The sequence below is a fragment of the Phascolarctos cinereus genome, unplaced genomic scaffold (assembly GCF_003287225.1).
Source record: "Phascolarctos cinereus isolate Bilbo 61053 unplaced genomic scaffold, phaCin_HiC Scaffold_5;HRSCAF=322, whole genome shotgun sequence".
In the NCBI taxonomy this organism is placed as follows: Eukaryota; Metazoa; Chordata; class Mammalia; order Diprotodontia; family Phascolarctidae; genus Phascolarctos; species Phascolarctos cinereus.
In genome coordinates, this window is record NW_027555958.1 from 405843052 (window position 1) to 405860758 (window position 17707).

General features: G+C 39.8%; 1 pseudogene across 1 annotated transcript; it reads right to left on the bottom strand.

The window, feature by feature from the left end:
- Positions 1-5356: 5356 nt before the first annotated feature.
- On the bottom strand, positions 5357-16654 carry LOC110206830 (uncharacterized; annotated as a pseudogene). The gene is made up of 6 exons (XR_013487356.1): positions 16400-16654; positions 13647-13927; positions 10201-10387; positions 7853-8368; positions 7659-7742; positions 5357-7219 (listed from the first exon to the last, which is right to left on the bottom strand). The product of XR_013487356.1 is annotated as an uncharacterized LOC110206830 (transcript).
- Positions 16655-17707: the final 1053 nt, after the last annotated feature.

Below are 17707 nucleotides of genomic sequence, written 5' to 3' on the forward strand. Positions count from 1 at the left end.
TCTTGCCTCTTTTATGTGAGATAATTTACCTTGTTCTACTTCTCTCTTTCCCCTTCTCCCAGTGCATTCCTCTCACCCCTTAATTATATATTTTAGGTAATCATCACTTCATATTCAGCTCACATCTGCGCCCTCTGTCTATATATATATATATATATGTATATATATATATATATATACCTTCTAACTACCCTAATAATGAGAAAAGTTTTATGAGTTATAAGTACCATCTTTCCATGTAGGAATGTAAACAGTTTAACCTTAAGTCCCTTATGATTTCCCTTGACATGAGAGCTCAGAAATTTGGCTGTAATATTTTTGAGAGTTTTAATTTTGGGATCTCTTTAAGGAGGTGATCAGTGTATTCTTTTAATTTCTATTTTACCCTCTGCTTCTAGAATATCAGGGCAGTTTCCTCAAAATGCACACTTACCATCACCAATGCCTTTGCTTCCATGTTCTGACATGATTATCCTACATAAGCTGACTTCCAACCATCCCTTAACAAGTTTTCCAGTACTCTGCTTCCTTCTCAATGTCAGGTAATACCCATAAAGGATGATCAATTGTTTCTATCTTTTGCCATCATAGCAACGGTGAGAGACAGGGAAGGAATCTTTTTACACAGGTGGCAGCATTGTTGTTTTTCTCTTGCTTCTAGCTTTCTGGTATCCTAATCCTCTGACACAAGGATATCATATGACAAATTGTCAATTAAATTCTTATTGGAATCCAGATACACTATGTCTACAGCATTTCCTGGATGTCCAGTCAGGTAACAATGTCAAAGAAAGGAAATGGTTAGTCTGGTCTGTGTTTGTTTCTAATAAACCAATGCTGGCTTCCAGCAGGCTTTGATTTCTTGGTTGAATACTAACAAACCATACATTCAGTAATCCATTCTGATATAAAACAAAGTGAATAGAACCAAGAGAGCAATTTGTACAATTACCACAATCATGTAAAGTAACATGAAAAAAACATAAGAACTCTGTTCAATACAATGCTTCATTTTTTCTACAGAGAATTGATGGTGACCCCTCTCTACCTTCTTTCAGAAAAGTGGTGGGGGACTAAGATTAGAATGAAGCATACATCACTAGACATGGCCAATGTGTTAGCTTGTTTTATTTTACCTACATATCTTTGTTATGGGGGACGGTTCTTATCAGGGGTGTTCCTGAAAAGTGACATTAACGTAATAATTTTAAAAAGACATCAATAAAACATTTTAAAAAAAATATTCTAGAATTTTGCTGGAGATCAAAGTCAAGCTTACCTACCACAGTTTCTCGAAATTCATCTTTTCTCCCCCTTTAAAAACCAAGGCAACATTTCCCTATATTTGGTCTCTCTCATTCCCCACAATTCTTCCAAGACCATGTTCAGTGGTTCACTATTTCCACCTGTAAGCTTTTAATTCACTAGAATGTAATTGGTCTGTGTTGTGTGCTGGTTGAGGATGGTCTGTGATGGCTGACAGATGCCACCTAAAAGCACTGAGAGCAACTTGGTTTATATTCAGGCAGGTGCCTCCTCATAGGATTTTTTTAGATGGAGGTGAGATATTCTAAGTCATTGAGTTTAACCATTTTGTTTTAGAGATGAAGAGACAGAGGCCTAAAGATGTTAAGTAATTTTCAAAAGGTTGCACAGCTAGTTAGTCAACGCAACCAGAACTAGGTCCAATTCCCAGCTTTTTGTTATCCTCATTATTGATAATAATACTATACACTAAATCCATTTTAGGTGTATTTCAAATTTAGCTTCTGTATCTTTTGCCTGGGCTGCTTATGGAAAGAAACATCTGTTAACAATCTTATCCTTTGAAATAGATAAAAGCCTTAAAACTGTTTCAGTTCTTTAACTGAATTTTAGAATTTGTGAAGATTTAAATTATTTGCAGAATCACAGAACCTTGAAATTATGACATGAAGAATAAAATTTCTTATCTTTGTGCTGACATACTTTATTCCAATTTAAATTATTTTTTAATCTTATATCCTCTACTTCCTTTCCCCAAAGCATAACCCTATTCATTATCTTTTCTGTTAAATTCAAAGCTGTTTATTCACTTAGGTCCTCACCAGACCTCTGGCCTTATTCCACCCACATCTGCCTCTTATCCACTTTGATTGTCACGCTAGTGTCTTGTATCCACATGTCCTCTCTAAAGGTTTTATCTACACTTTGAATGGTTTTACCTCTCCATGAATTTAAAATTCACCTTAAAACCAAACCACTCCTGGAAACCTACCAAGATAAACCATGGAAAACAATACCAACTTCCTATCAAAGAAAAAGCAACCATCTTAATCTCATTTCCCCTAAACTTATGAGTATTAGCCTTATACTGCATGGCCTGGGTACATTGCCAATACATGTTATCTAGCTTCAAACTAGGAAGCAACTGGTAGCTCTATGGGTAAAGCCTTGGACTTGAGTTCAAATCTGGCCTCAGACACTTACTAGCTGTGTGACCTTGGGCAAGTCACTTGACCTCTGTTTAGCTAAATCTACTGGAGAAGAAAATGGCAAATCACTCCAGTATCTTTGGTAAGAAACCCCCTGGACAGTATTGGTGTGCTATGGTCCATGGGCTCATGATGAGTCAGACATTACTGAACAAAAAGCTTCAATAAGCAATCCTTTTTTTTTACTGATTCCTTTTCTCCCTCAACATGGAAGCTATACAAAACCTTTTTTCTCTCCAAGCCTCTTACGCCTCCACTTCCTTTTCTCTCAACTGAAGGACCCTTTATTACTTCACTGAAAAAATTAAGACTTTTCAACCTCAGTTCCCCCTTCTCAGTTTCTCTTAATCTCAAAACCCCTTTTACATCTTCCTATTCTCACTTCTCCTAGTCTCTTGACAATGACATGGCCCCTTCCCACCCCCTTTGTTTTTGTCAAGCTACGATTTCGACATTTGTCCTTGATCCCATTCCCTCCCATTTTTTCCACCGAATTGCCCTCAATATAATCTCCATCCTTTTCCAACTCACACACTTCTCTAATTTTCAGATTCTCCCTATCTACTAGTCCCTTCCCTATTGCTTTCAAACATACTTATCCTTTAAAAACAAGAATCCGACTTCAACAGACCATAACATCCCCTTAATCTATTGCCCTACATCCTTTCCACCTCCCTTTCTCAGCCAAACTAGAAAAAACTATCTACACATAGTTCCCACTTCTTCTCCTCTCACTGAAGCTTTTGCAACCTACCTGGCTTTTGACCTTTATCACTCAACCAAAACTGCTTTCTAAAGTTACCAGTGATCTCAAGTGGCAATTTTTTTTTTGGTCATGTTTTAAGTTCCAGATTATTTCCCTCCCCACCCCACACTGGAGAAGACCACTATTTGACATAGAGGTGTATACTTTGTAGTTGATTTTAATATTTCTAATACTCAGAACAGCAAATCTTGACATATGCTGCATTTCACACCACTAATAACCCTCTTCTCCTGGACGCTGTCTAGATTTTTGTGACACTAATTCTCCTTGTTCTCCTATCTTTCTAACCTTTTCTTAGTCTCCTTTGATGGCGGCTAGGTGGCACAGTGAAAACCTTGGTTAAAATCTTCCCTCAGACTTACTAGTATGACCCTGGGCAAGTCAATTTATCTTGTCTACCTCGGTTTCCTCAACTGAAAAATGGAGATAATAACAGCATCTGCACCCCAGGGCTTTTGTGGGGATCAAAGGACATATTTTAGTCTTTAGCACAGCAGGTACTTAATAAATGATTGTCCATTCCTCCCTTTCTCTTCATCATCTATTCCATGTCTTCTAACTGTGGATGTTCCCCAAGATTGTCTTGTTCTCTCTCCGCCCCCTCAGTGGCTTTAGCTCCCAAGGGTTTAATTCTCTGTGTGCATGACTCACAACCCACCTCTCCAATGAGCTTCAGACTCCCATCACCAATTCCCTACTGACTATCTAAAACTGGTTGTTCTGGAGGTATCCTAAATGCTACAGTCCAAACCAGAACTCATTACCTGTTCCCTGCCTCCCTAAATCAATCTGTATTCCAAACTTCCTTATTTTTGTTCAAGGAATCACCAATCTTCCAAACTCCCAGGTTTATAACCTTGACATTAACCGTGACTCTTCATTCTCCTTCACCCTATACATCTAATCAGTTGCTAATTGCGGCTTTCTACTTCCATAACCTTCTAGAAGAAACCTTTACTCATCTACTGTTAGTAACCTTCTTCCTAAATTATCTTGAATTTAACTTTGTGTTTATTCTCTTTTTATTTAATCCATATTTGTTTATATGTGTACTTGTTTGAATGAAAATTCCTTGAGAGTTGGGATTGTTTCATTCTTTGTATTTGTATCCTCAATGCCTAGCACATAGTAGGCCCTTAATGCTTGTGTACTTAATCTAAATAAAATGTAAATGTTGCAAAAGGGAAGACAACAGGGGTATAGTAAGGAACACTTCTTAGGAATGAGTACACCATTCTCAAGGGAAGCAAGTGAACCATTAGGTGTGACAGTAAAGTGATGGGAATAAGCCTAGAAGCTACAAATACCCATTTTCCAAGCCTGAAACTGCTAAAAAATGAATAAAAGAAGCAACTCCATGATTGTAGTACTCCCTCCAAAGCTGCTTCTTTTTCTGAAATTCCATTGCCATATTTGTGGACTGTCTTTAGGTACTGAGCAACAAAGTAGGATGAATGGATGACTTCCCCACTAAATATTACTCCTCTTCAAAGAGACTATGGTCCAGCCACACTAATCTAAATATTATTCATGGTAAATATATTCCATCTTCCATTTCTGTGTCTTCACATTGGATGTCCCTCATGTCTGGAATGTTTATTCTCCTCATCTTTCCTTATTAGAATCCTTGGCAAGACTCAGTCTAATGCCACCTTCTGTAGACAGCCCTTCCTGGTCCCCAATCTATTGGAATCTTCCCTTCCCCTTCGGGTTACCTTTCATTCATTCTGTATGTATCTTGTATATCTATTTATAGACATGTTATCTACCCCATTAGAATCCAAGCTCTTTAAGGACAAGGCCTCTTTTTGGCTTCCTTTGTATCCTCAGCCATTCACAGTGTCTGACACATTAAGTGCTTAATGGTCATTGACTGACTACTAAGTTATTTTCAAGGATTAAAAACTACTTGGGTCCTAGAGGCCTTTCAGAAAGCATTAATATTGATGTTTCTTAACCTGAATATGAGACTAATCAAATTCAAGGGAAGAAAACCATACCCAAATAATCATATTGCCACCTCATTTATGAGCACTAATAAATGAAGCTGAATTCAAAATTTCCTAGATAAATATAACTTTCACTTTAAATCCACAAATTCAGCCCAACAAAAGTCAGCAATTATTGTCCAGTTTATTAGGGATCTGATTTTACAACATACCTTTTGTTCTTCCAAAATAGTCTTTCATTAAAAAAACAAAACAAAACAACCAACCCAGAGATGATAAAGATGACCCAGATTCTCAACTCTGTTGGCGTTGGAAGAAGGCTGTACTTGCAGTATTAAACACAGAATGGTACAGAAGGTGCAATGAGCTTACAATTATGACTTCATTTAAGATGCAATCTTCAAAAAGACCAATCAGATGTATCTTGTAAAAGCCCCAAATTAGGACGATAAATCTTTTGAAAGGAATGCTGCCCACTACAAACTGACAAAAGTCACTGAAAAAAAAATGGTATTTTTATTTCTTTTACCTATGGATAGAAATGTAAGGTTTTAGTTCAATACTGGATAAGACTGTTTTTTGGCATTAATTACTGGTTCATTTCTAAGACAAAAACGGCATCCATAAGTTTGGGTGGGAGATGGAGTACAGTAAGGAAGAGGTGTTGGGCTAAGTTTCTTGTGAGTAGATTGGAAAGTTTATCCTAGTGAATAGGTCTTGGTTTATATGAAAAAACAAGATGAAAATTAATATAGCCATTAATCTTTGCCCAATTTGTGTGTGAGTTCATGCCTCCTCATAGTGCCTGACTCAGTAAAAGAATGACCACAAGAAACACAAGAGTATGGCTTTTCTCCAGTATGAATACATTGATGGCGCTGCAGCAATGATAATCGGGTAAAGGTCCCACCACACTCATCACAGTAGAAAGGATGCTCTCCAAGGTGTGTTTGTTGATGCCTTTTCAACCTAAGCAGCTGGATAAAGGCCATGCCACATTCCTGGCATATGTATGGCTTTTCCTGCCAGTGGATTACTTTGGGTTTGGAAAGTAGGTTTGGTTTGCGAAACCCCTTACCACAGGTTTGACAGACATAAGGTCTGAGGTCCTCCTCTCCTGGCTTTTGGTCATCTGAACTCTGATTATCTGCATCAGCATCATGTTCATTTTGGTGATTTGTAGACCTGGAGTTCTTCATAGTACCATTTCCTAAAACCATCTTGGAGTGTTCAATCTTGTGAACATTTCATAGATGTCGCCATACATCTGCTGTATGGATGAATCCTTTGTCACATTCGGGGCACTTATGTGGCCTGTCACTAGAGTGGATCAACTTGTGCACGTGCAAATTAGCAACACAAAAGAATTCTTTGCCACAGATGAGGCAGCAATAGCTGCTACATGCATCTGTCTGTGTTCTTGTAGTCTAGCTAGATCCTGGAAGAATGTGCCACGCTTCCTACATCGGTAAGGTAAAGTTTCCCTGGAGATAGGCTCAAGGTCTTCATCAAATTTGCCAATGAGGACAATGTTTTCATCATCCTCACTCCACTCTCCCTGAGTTGCTCCTGGGTTATCAGAGAAAGACAGTTCTAAGTCTTCACCCTCACACTGTAAGTCAAAGTTAGTACTGCAGGTGACAAAAATCCCTGTCGTGATTTCACACAGTTTCTGGTTGCAGGTTTCATAAGTTTCCTCATCTTCACACTGCAGTTCCACTAGGAGTTCTTGCTTATAAGAGGATCTTGCAGAGTTGCAGGATGGCTGAAAGGGTAGAGAAGAATCTTCTTGTTCGTGGAGCTGGAGGCTGGATTTATGACTTGCCCTTTTAGAGCTCAGGCTTGCATCCTCAGAATGCTCTTCTGTTGAATCCTGGGTGTCACCACGTGACTGCCAGCCCACCTCTACATCCATTCTGTGTTGCTGCTACTGGACTTGACAGTTGTTCCTGGCTTTTCCTGGAAGGCCACAGTGACTTACATCCTTACAGCATGGACTCGGGGCATCTTCATTTCAGCTTTCAGTTACTCTATGGAGGGAAAAGATTGAATAGAGTTCAAACTCTAGTCTAGAATTTAAATCCCCCTATAATCTGACTCTACTGATGCAATCCCATTATTCTTCAGTGTGGACCCTTTGTACCAGCTAGGACGATTTTCTCACTGTCCTTTCCTGCCTTCACACCTTTGCACATGTTGTACCTTTCTCTCTCCTTTCTCTTTATTCAAACTATATCTATCCTTCACGATTTGGCTTACATAAGCCTTGATAAAGGTTTCCTCAACCACTATACTACAGTGAGTTGTACCTTCTGTTAACTCCTGCTGCATTTATTGCCTATATATCACTAATTTTGGTACTTAAGACATTCAGTATACTTCTTGAAGAGTTCACATACATATATTTCCCCTGTCTTTTCAAACTATGCTACTGGAAAGCAGGTATCATGCCCTGCAAGTCAAACGCACCTCCTCAGTGAACTTCTGGTACTACTATATACACAGTAGGCATTGCCATTCATGGAGTAAGCATAACCATGCATGTAGTAGGCCCTATGTAAAAATAACAAAAATGGAAGAGCAACATTTAAATAGTTCAACTGAAAGTAACAATTTTGCTTTTGGTTTAAAATGAAATGGGTACAAGGATGAGAATATTTTACCTTTGATCTTGTAATTACAGTAGTAGCAAGAAATACTCTGACTTCTGACTCTTCCCCCAAACCACAAGGAGCTATTCCTTTTTTATTTTATTTTATTCTCATTATTTCTTCAGATTTCCATTAGATTTCAGCCCTACACTTCTCCAATGGTCTTAAGATATCCTTTAATGATAATTTTCTCTCCCCAGATATTTCAGGTTCTCCATCCACATGATCTTTGCAAACAAATTCTCTGAGTAGCATCAAACAGTCCTTCCAGAAGTAGAATGCTAAGCAGCAGCAGCCTTTTCTCACATTTTTATTACCATTAAAAGCATTCTGATTCTTCAAAGGCTCCAAAACATGTGATTTTTAATTATATGCTGAAGTTACTCAATATCCTGATTTGTGATCTTTAACCCATCTGTTTTAGAGGCTATGACACCAAACAGATGCCCTGTACCCCTACTCCAGCCAGTTGTTGATCAGAGTCAACAGAAAGACTCCCTTGGAGGCCCACTCCTAGGCAAGGAAACCCTAGGAAAAAAGAAGGAACACAAAGTTTGCTTCTACTCTCCAACTCTCCAGCTACCAAGGCAGCAAAACTCTACAGGGAATGGGATAACTAAAGGCAGAAAGCTCCATCCCATCAGTATCCATCTCATTATTATGAGGGTGAAATAGGTAACAATGCATGTGCACACACACACACGTGTGTGTGTGTGTGGTGTGTGTGTGTGTGTGTGTGTGTGTGTGTTATGTATGTAAAAGTCTATACTGGTGAATTTTGGGAGTGGGAGAAAGTTAAGCTCAAGTCAACTTGTTAGTCATATCAAAATAGTATACTACTCTAGTCTGCACAGTTATGTGGAGAAACTGTTTACAACATCATTAAGCCATATTAATTTAAGCTTGTTGGAATACTTTTCTCTTCTTTTCTCTCATTCATTCATTCATTCATTCATTCATTCATTCATTCAACAAAATACTTATTAAACGACTATGGTGTACAAAGTACAGAGTTAGACATGAGGGACACATACATACATATATAATACAACATACCTAAGTATTTACACAGAATTCGCTCTCAAAGAGCTTACAATATAATGGAGGATGGGGGCTTTAACTCATTTAACTATAGATGCTTCAATTAATTAAATGTTTTCTTCTCAGACACTCAAAATACTGGTGACACTAGTATATGAACTATAACCAGTAGGGTTTTCAAGTAACTCATCTTCATGTTTTCAAATTCATATTTTAAAATTTATTTGGGAAAATGTTATATAAATTAAGAATTTAAAGAATAGGGATTTTACATAATGATTCTTAACTTTTTTTCACACTAGTGAATATATTTATCAGGCACTGGCATGGTACCTGGCATTCACGTGAGTAGCATTCAATACTATTGATCTCAAAGGCAATATGCTGAGAGCAATTACAAAATAAAGCTGAACACCATTAGATCAAGCCTACATATCAAGACATAAGCCTGAATACTAAAATAAACCTTGAATAATGTCCCTTATTTCCTGTCTCTCAAGCAATACTAAGAGAAGATAAATAATAATGAACAATAATAATCAAATGAATATAACAATCAATGAATACTAAGAACCAAACAATTAAATTTCGTTCCAAGAAAATGTGGGCAGCTAGGTGTCGAGTGGATAGAGTACCAGGCCTAGAGTCAGGAAGACCTGAATTCAAATGTGCTGCCTTCAGATAGCGAGGTGACTCATGGGCAAGTCACTTAATCTTGTTTGCCTCACTTTCCTCATTTGTAAAATGAGCTGGAGAAGGAAATGGCAAAACACTCTGGTATCTTTGCCAAAAAAATCCCAAATGGGGTCACAAAGAGTCAGACACAACTGAAAGACTGAACAACTACAAACACATACCCTTAAATATAGATCAGGAATTTTCTTTAATCCTAATGTCATATTCTAGTCCAAATGCCCTCATGTCCCTTTTTGATAACAAGTTTTTTTGTCCCACATTTTTTATCTATATTCTTTTCTCTCTTATGGCTAGGTTAATATCATCTACCAAAATGCAACAAAACCTAGAGTACACATGAAAAGTTAGGTATTTGCAGATGAACATTTGTTTCAACAGAACATTCACTTTCCCATTTTCACAATATAAATGTTAATTAATTTTTGATGAGTAAGATCCAGGACTTGAATCTTACTTTCAATTGCTTTGGGCAATTCATACTTATTTTCTGTTTCCCAAGACTTAAATGGAGAAAGCCTACCCAAAAGTTTAAAAAGATAAAGCTATGAAATTACATAGTTTTACATGTCAAATTCCATTACAATTTTCACATAGGACTGTCATACTCCAGACGGTCCACTTACTTTCAAGGAACATTCAAACAATCAGGGTCTTAGGAGTGATTATCCAGAAGCTAATTATTCAATTTGAATCTTCTATTATTCTAGTGGCTGCCTATTGTGGAAATTCTACTGCTCATTAGTACTTCATCAAAAGACCAGAGGAAGACGTTATGTTTAAATCAGCCATTTTTCTTATTTGTCGGAAAGTCTGATTAAAAAACAGAAAAGGTAGAAAAAAGATAGGAGCTATAGTTAAAAGAGCTATAATCATGGTGATGACAATGGTAATAAAGGAGACTATACAATCTATTAGTTTTCATTGTTGTTCCTCATTGCCAGGTATATAATTAAGAGATGGTTGCCTAACTACAACAAACAAGACAAGAAAACTCCATAGCATTCATCAGCCTGCTGGTGTCAAGCAACAGTTAATTCAACAAAATCTTTTGAAGAGCTCCTTGTATTTGGTTGTAAAAAAATTTGACCTACTACCTAGAGTTCCAGAAAAATGCTATGGTACATTCATTTCTAAATCGTTGCTTAGCTTTTACCAAAATTAAAATAATCGGTCTGGCAAAGAAGTCTTCATCTCACCTTAAAGAAAATGATTTAATAAATTCAGCTCATTTCAAAGGCTATCGTCCCCAGAGGAAAATAAAGGTTTCCTTTTTGTGCCAATTTGTATGAAAAAGTTATCTAAAAAAATCAACAAAGGAAGCAGTGGTATAGTGGAAAGAGCTCTGGGTTTAGAGGCAGAGGACCCCTGATGAAATCCCAACTGTCACTGTGCCCTTGGAGAGATCACTTTACCCCTCTAGGACCCAGTTTCTTCACTGAGGTAGACAAGATCACCTCTAAGGTCTCTTCCAGTTCTACATCTACAATCTTATTAGAAAAAATTCCTGCTTCTAAAAACAGAAGATGGATATGCAACTAGTGAATCAGAAGGAAAGTTTATGGGTCTTGATGTCTAATGAGAATCTCTATTCCACTTTAGCAATGAAGACAAAAACTATTTTTGGCATTTGGAATTTTTTTTCAGCGAATAATTCCTATATGTAGGCTCTACTGATGGATGGAAAAAAAATCCCTATGTCTTAAGAACTTCTGATGATTTCCTAATGAAGTAATTTCCAAATGTCCTTCACAGAAAAATTGATGTGATAATGATTAATCAACTATAAAATATTTAATGAGAAATCAAATCCAATGGGCATTATAAGTAGAATTAGAGATTTTAAAATATATAGAGAGTGGCACAATTGGTTTTGCTACTTCAGAGTCCCATGAAATGAAAAGAGAAGTGAAATTCTGGTAGGAGACAACTTTTCAGGAAAGGTATTAAATCATCAGATAAATGAATCTAAAGGTTATTCTTCAGGGAATCAGGGAATATTTTAGTAAGAACATGAAGCTCACTTTTCTGAGTTTGTTGTTATGGAAGATAACTGTCTTCTATAAACCATTAATCTTGGTGCCACTAACAGAGACGGAATCTTAGGCTAGGATGATATTAAGAATGGTTCAATTTGAAGATTTTTTTAAAGGTAATTTTTATACCATGAAACAGTAGGGATGGATGTACTCAGGCAGTTTTATCTTCCATAAAGTTTGCATCCTCAATTCTTTTTATGGAAAGGTCATTACTTAAATATTTAAGACTAATACATAACGAAGCATCTCAATTTTGCCTTCAATTCAATCATGCTGCTGGCAGACATGGTAGACAATGTATATCCAGCAATCATATTCAGAAACATTCTTACCCTTCATTTAACAGTGCTTCCTAGGAAGTCTCTCTAGAACAGAATGCATACAGTTTCCATTAATTAAAATTTTTTGAACAAGTTGCTCTCAATGTTCCAAGTTCTGCTTAAATTTTGAAATGTGAGCTTTCCCCACCTAGTGATTTAAACATCAATTTTATTATTTTTAAATGGAACCCTTTTTTTCTCCATTCTAATTCCCATCAATCACAAATAATCCAGAACACGTAACACCAATTCTGCATCAAATCTCTAATTTCAGATGTGGTCATTTTATATCTCTACTGTACAAGGATCAAAGCTAAGCTACTCTACATATTGTCCTCAGTTCAATGCTTTCTGAGGCCAATGGGAGCTAAGCGAATGGGGTAAAAGTAGTAAAACAGGGCAGTGTAGGAATGACAAGAAATTCTAGAAGGTCAAAAGCCAAATCTAACATTATACCATTCTTGACTACTGTTGCCATTTGTAAGCTTCCTATTATATTTTACTATTCGTACATTTGCAACACACATTAAAAACATTTTCTACTTTTTTTGTGGTTGTCAGATTTCAGCCCACCATTCTCAGGATGGTACCTACCCTGTGATGTGTAGTCGAGAATTATGATGAGTATCAGTATATCTCTTAAAATAAAAATGTCTCACTAATTCCCCAAACTGTTATCAAGTCTTCTGTGGTTTATAAAATTACTTAAGTGAGAATTATGAAGAAAACAATTTCTTTGCTTTATTTGGTTGGAGAAATTTATTCTAAGGGCTAAGTTAATTACAGGGACAAAATTATGGGTCAAATGAGCATTGATATGGTCAAAAGAAATGGCTACTCTATACACAACATTATTATCAGACTACAAATAACAATTTCATTTTTTGAAAACCAGACCCCCTGTTGAGGTACCCTATTACTAAAATAGGGACAAGTACCTAACTGTACCACATGAATATGTTAGATCTCTTGTTATTTTTTTTCTTGTTTTGAACTGTGCTTCCTGAGATGGACATATTTTAATCTTAAAACATATTATTTTAAAATCCCTGAATAACGTAACAGCTATTGGAAAGTCCACACACCAAATAACTGACAGAAATGGAGCCACTGAGAAGCAATGTCACAATCTTAGGATCATAGATTTAGAACTGGAAGGAAACTTAGGTCTTCAAATCCAACTACTTTCATTTTACAGAAGAGGAAACTAAGACTGAAGGACGTGGAATGATTTGCCAAGTGTTACCCAGATATGAAGCAGAGGGAGGATTCAAACCCAGGGCCTGACTCCAAATTCTGTGCTCTTTTCTCTGTCCTACTCTGCTTCCTTTGTCACCATTAGCATATTCATTATTATTATTCACATTTAACTAAAATAATGATGCAATACACACACACACCCAATATGTATCTCACTTATAATCAAGCAAAGTTTATTATATTAAGTACTTCACAGGATTCTGAGCATTTCTCCACGGAGAAAAGCCATCTCTGTGACATCAATATTCTCCTGGTAATATTTTTTGGCTGTAAATTGTGGAATGCCATGATCTCAGAAGAATTAAAATGATAAATAATTGAAAAATAAATAGAAAGATGCACAGTGAGAGTAAGTAGGCTACTGCACGTTACCAACAAAGCCTAGCATGCAAGGAGCGGTATAAAAGGCGAGATTAAAGATATGGATGACCAAAAAGGAAGTGAGCCACTCACCGGAGCTGTGGAAAGAAGACTCCACTGGGGTCAGAAGGCCAGAATTCAAACACTAGATCTCTCCCCACTTACTAGTCGCCAGTGTGACCAGAATTTGGGGAATCACCTTTCCTCTCTGAGGCTCAGTTTCTTCACTTGTAAAACAATGGGGGCTGAATTAGATAACACACAAAGTCTCTTTTAGCCCTGAATCCTTGAAACAACCTGAGACACTTGTACCTTCCAAGATACTAAAGAACAAAAATGCTTCAAATGCATTGGGTAGATCTTCTATGCAGGACCTAAAAGAGCACATGAAGAAGAATCTTACAGATGAGATGACATAGAGGAGTTACAATCTGTTTAAATATGTATACACACTAATAAAATCATAGATTTTTCAAAGTATCAAAGAACCTACATTGTGCTATGCATTCTGAATTATAAAAGTATTTAATATTTCTTCATTGTCAAACTATGGTGTGTCACAGACCTCTTATTGTTATATGTTTAATCTTGTGAGTTCAAGAACCCAAGGTGGGGTGGGATGGCAATACAAACAGGAAAGAGAGACAATTCTTACTCTCAAGGAGGTCACAATCTAATTGGCTGAAACTACACATGTGGTAGTTTGACTGCAGGGCAGAAAGGCCTAAAAGCCTTAAGGGTTCAGTGATACAATGAATGGTAAGGCGCAGGAATCCTTATGGTTCACTAGAAGACTGGATGGCAGTATCTGGGTGCAGTGACAACGAATTGTTGCTGATGAGGCCTTGCCTATCCAAGTGGCTTCAGCCTGGCAAGGTTGGCATCTGCCCATTACTACTGGGAAGGGAGAGGCAGGAAGGAGCCCAAGAGTTCAAGGGGAATAAGGATTTTGGGTTCTCTCTCCTGCAGAGTAGCAAGGTGGGCAGTGCCCAGCCATGAGGTAGTGATGGCAGCACTGGTGGTAAGGTTAAGGGGGTATCTCCTCTAGGAGTTCTGGAATTTACGCTGTATTCAAAGTCACCAAACATTGGGAAAGACTGAAGATTAGAGAGCTCAGGGATCATTATAGCGCCTTTGTTTTAAATGCTGTACCAGAATACTCAAGCACAGGCTGCCAATGTGGTGCTAACAGTCATAAAATGATTAAATAAACATTCACCATGTCAATGAGAGTCTGGGGACAAAGCGAAACATTCATTGAAATGTTCTACAAACCCACCACCTCAAGGGGGGAAAGGGAGAAGAGAAGTAAATTTCTTCCTGGGTTCCCATTAAAGTCCCCACTTTTATGATTATAAGATTCAGAGTCAGAGTGACCAGATGAGGAAACTGAAAGCCAGGGAAGTATCTTTCTCAAGGTTACATATCAAATGAGCAGCAGAGGCAAAATGGGGGTCATGATTCCAAGCACAGCTTTACCTAGCCAGCACAGCTGGTGAGGACCAAGTCTAACCACTACCTCTTAAAGTGAAACCACTATTGCTGCCAGGTACCATAATTGCAGTTTTAGATTGACTGGTTAGTGTAAATGTAAAAGGTTCATGTGGCCTGAATCTATCAATATCTGATCACCTGGACTGCTCTTGGAAAACTTGGTCACCCCTCGCTTAACAGGACAGAGCAAATCTACAATGTAATGAGGTAATTTGAGCAAAAGAATTTAGACCCTGCTTTCTTTCGGGGGAAGACATTCTTTCACTAATGTCCAGTCACATCAACTCCAACACCTCTCAGCTGGCTATACTGACTTGCCAAGTGTGTTCTACCACCTCTTCTGTGCTATCCAGTAGATGACAGCTGGATTACCTTCTAGGTCTCCTCACGTGCAGTCCCTTAAGAAGACTAAGATAACATAAACTCCTGGAAGGCAGGGAGTGCTTCATTTGTTTCTGTACCACCAGATACATGCTTGTTGAATGAGCATGGTGAAAGGATGGAGAACGAGCTTTGGAGCCTGGCAGACCCAGATTCGAATCCTGCCTCTGACTCTTCACAGTCATGGGACCTTGATCAAGTGACTTCATCTCTCCGGGACTCAGTTTCCTCATCGGATTCTTAACGGTCAAATGTAAAGACCTTATGCTTTACAATCTTAATCCTTCCTGACCTGCAGTATTTTAACAAATTAGATCAAGTATTTGAGGGCTCACCAAGAGCCAGGTACCAGACTAAGATTACAAGACGCTGTCCAATAAAAGATGATGTAACCCTGACAGCCCCAGTTTAGGGGTGCAGGCACCTCACAGCGCCCCAACCGTGCTTTCTGAACTGGCTTTCATTGCTTAGACCAGACGGTCACACCCTCTGATTCTTCCCCCTCCCAGGTCTCTGTATTCGTCCATCTCAGGAAGGAAAGACACAAAAGCTCCCACCAGCACCCACTGCCCATAGCTCCGCACCCCCACCTCGTCCCTTTGCTCTGAACGTTGGACACACGGAGCTTTCTGACTTAATCACAACTTTAGGAGGGCACACCGGCCCCCTCCCATTCCCGTAGATTCCTCAAACTCCAAGATGCAGACAGGCACTTGGGTTGGGTTAGGCAGCTAATTAAACCTTGTTGGAGGATCGAGTTCTGGGGAGGTGTACATAGACGTGACGTCAGTGCCCGGGGAGGATTTGAACCCAGGCCCTCCAGACTGCTGCTCTTTACGGTGGGGGCTCTGGGGAGCTCAACGGAATTCCGCGCCCTCACTCCCCCAGGAATTGCCTCCTCCGTCCCGCCGCTCCATCCCAGGGCGTGAGGGGCAGGCCTCGGAGGGGGCCAGGTGCTCAGCAGAACGGACCCGAGAAGGGGGGAGGATACCTCCCGGCAGCAGCTCCGCCCGCCTCCTCCTTCTGCTCCACCGCCGCCGCCTCCTCTTCATCCGCCTCCTCCTCCGCCACCTCCCTGCTCCTCGCCCGCAGGCCGCATAGCTCTCCTCCGGGGGTGGGCGGAGGCGGTGAATCTACACCCCATCACAGGCCGGCGCAGCCCGGCCTGCGGCCGCCATCTTCCACCCCCGACCATAAAGGCAGGAAAGAAACCGAGTCCCACCCCCGGCTCTGACAAGCCCGCCAGCCAACCCAAAGCAAGCTCCTGCCTCCTCACCGCCCACCTCCAAGGAGCCGCCCTTCCTTCAGCTCTCGCCCCGCCCCTGTCGACGTAGGGCCTAAACCGTTACCCCGCCCCTCCGTAATTCAACAGTAAAAGCCACGCCTCCGGGTCCGCCTTCTGAAATACTCCGCCTCTCGTGCGTGGCTGGGCCTTGCAGCAATTCAACAAGGTTCCTCTCCTCGAGGGTGGCCCCTCTTGCCAGCAGGCTCCGCCTCTTCTGGGTGGTATCTCGGCCCTCTCAGTAATTTAATACTATTCTGTGTTAAATGCTCCGTCTCCGGACTCTCCCCACATAATTTAGCAATAAAAGCTCCGTTTCGTATGGGTGGCCTGCCCTCAGTATTTCAGCAGTAAAGGCAAGACGTGGACTTCTCATGGGTGGCCTCACTCTTCCATAATTCAACCACTAAAGCCACGCCTATGGGCGTGTCTCTTGGAATCGCCTCTCCCTATTGGTTATTCAGAAATGAAGGCTCTTCCTCTCGCCGGTGGGCCCCCCTCCACAATTTAGCAATAATAAATTCACCTCGGCCCCGCCTCCCCATACTGTGGATAGCTCCACCCCTTCGTAATTTAGCAATAAAGGCTTTGTCTCTGCCCCGCCTGCCTAGTGTGTGTAGCTCCGCCCCTTCAATAGCTTAGCAATAAAACCTTTGCCTCTGCCCCTCCTACCCTCACCGTAGGTAGCTCCGCTCCTTCAGTAATTTAGCAATAAAGGCTTTGCCTCTCAGATGGCCCCACCCACGAGGTGGGAGAGAATATGTAGGTAAATCTGCGTTTCAGTTTTCCCAGTGGTTCTGGGATTTCTCTGTCCTGTATGGGTCAGACCCGTGTTCTTCAAAATTGGGTGGGTCCGACATTCCATCTCTTGCCTCCTGCCTCTGGACATTTTCATTGGCTGACTCCATGCCTGGTCCCCTTCTTCATCTTTGTCTCTTGGCTTCTCTGGCTTCTGAATTTCCCGCTAAAGTATCCAGCCCCCATCTTAGCTGCCCTT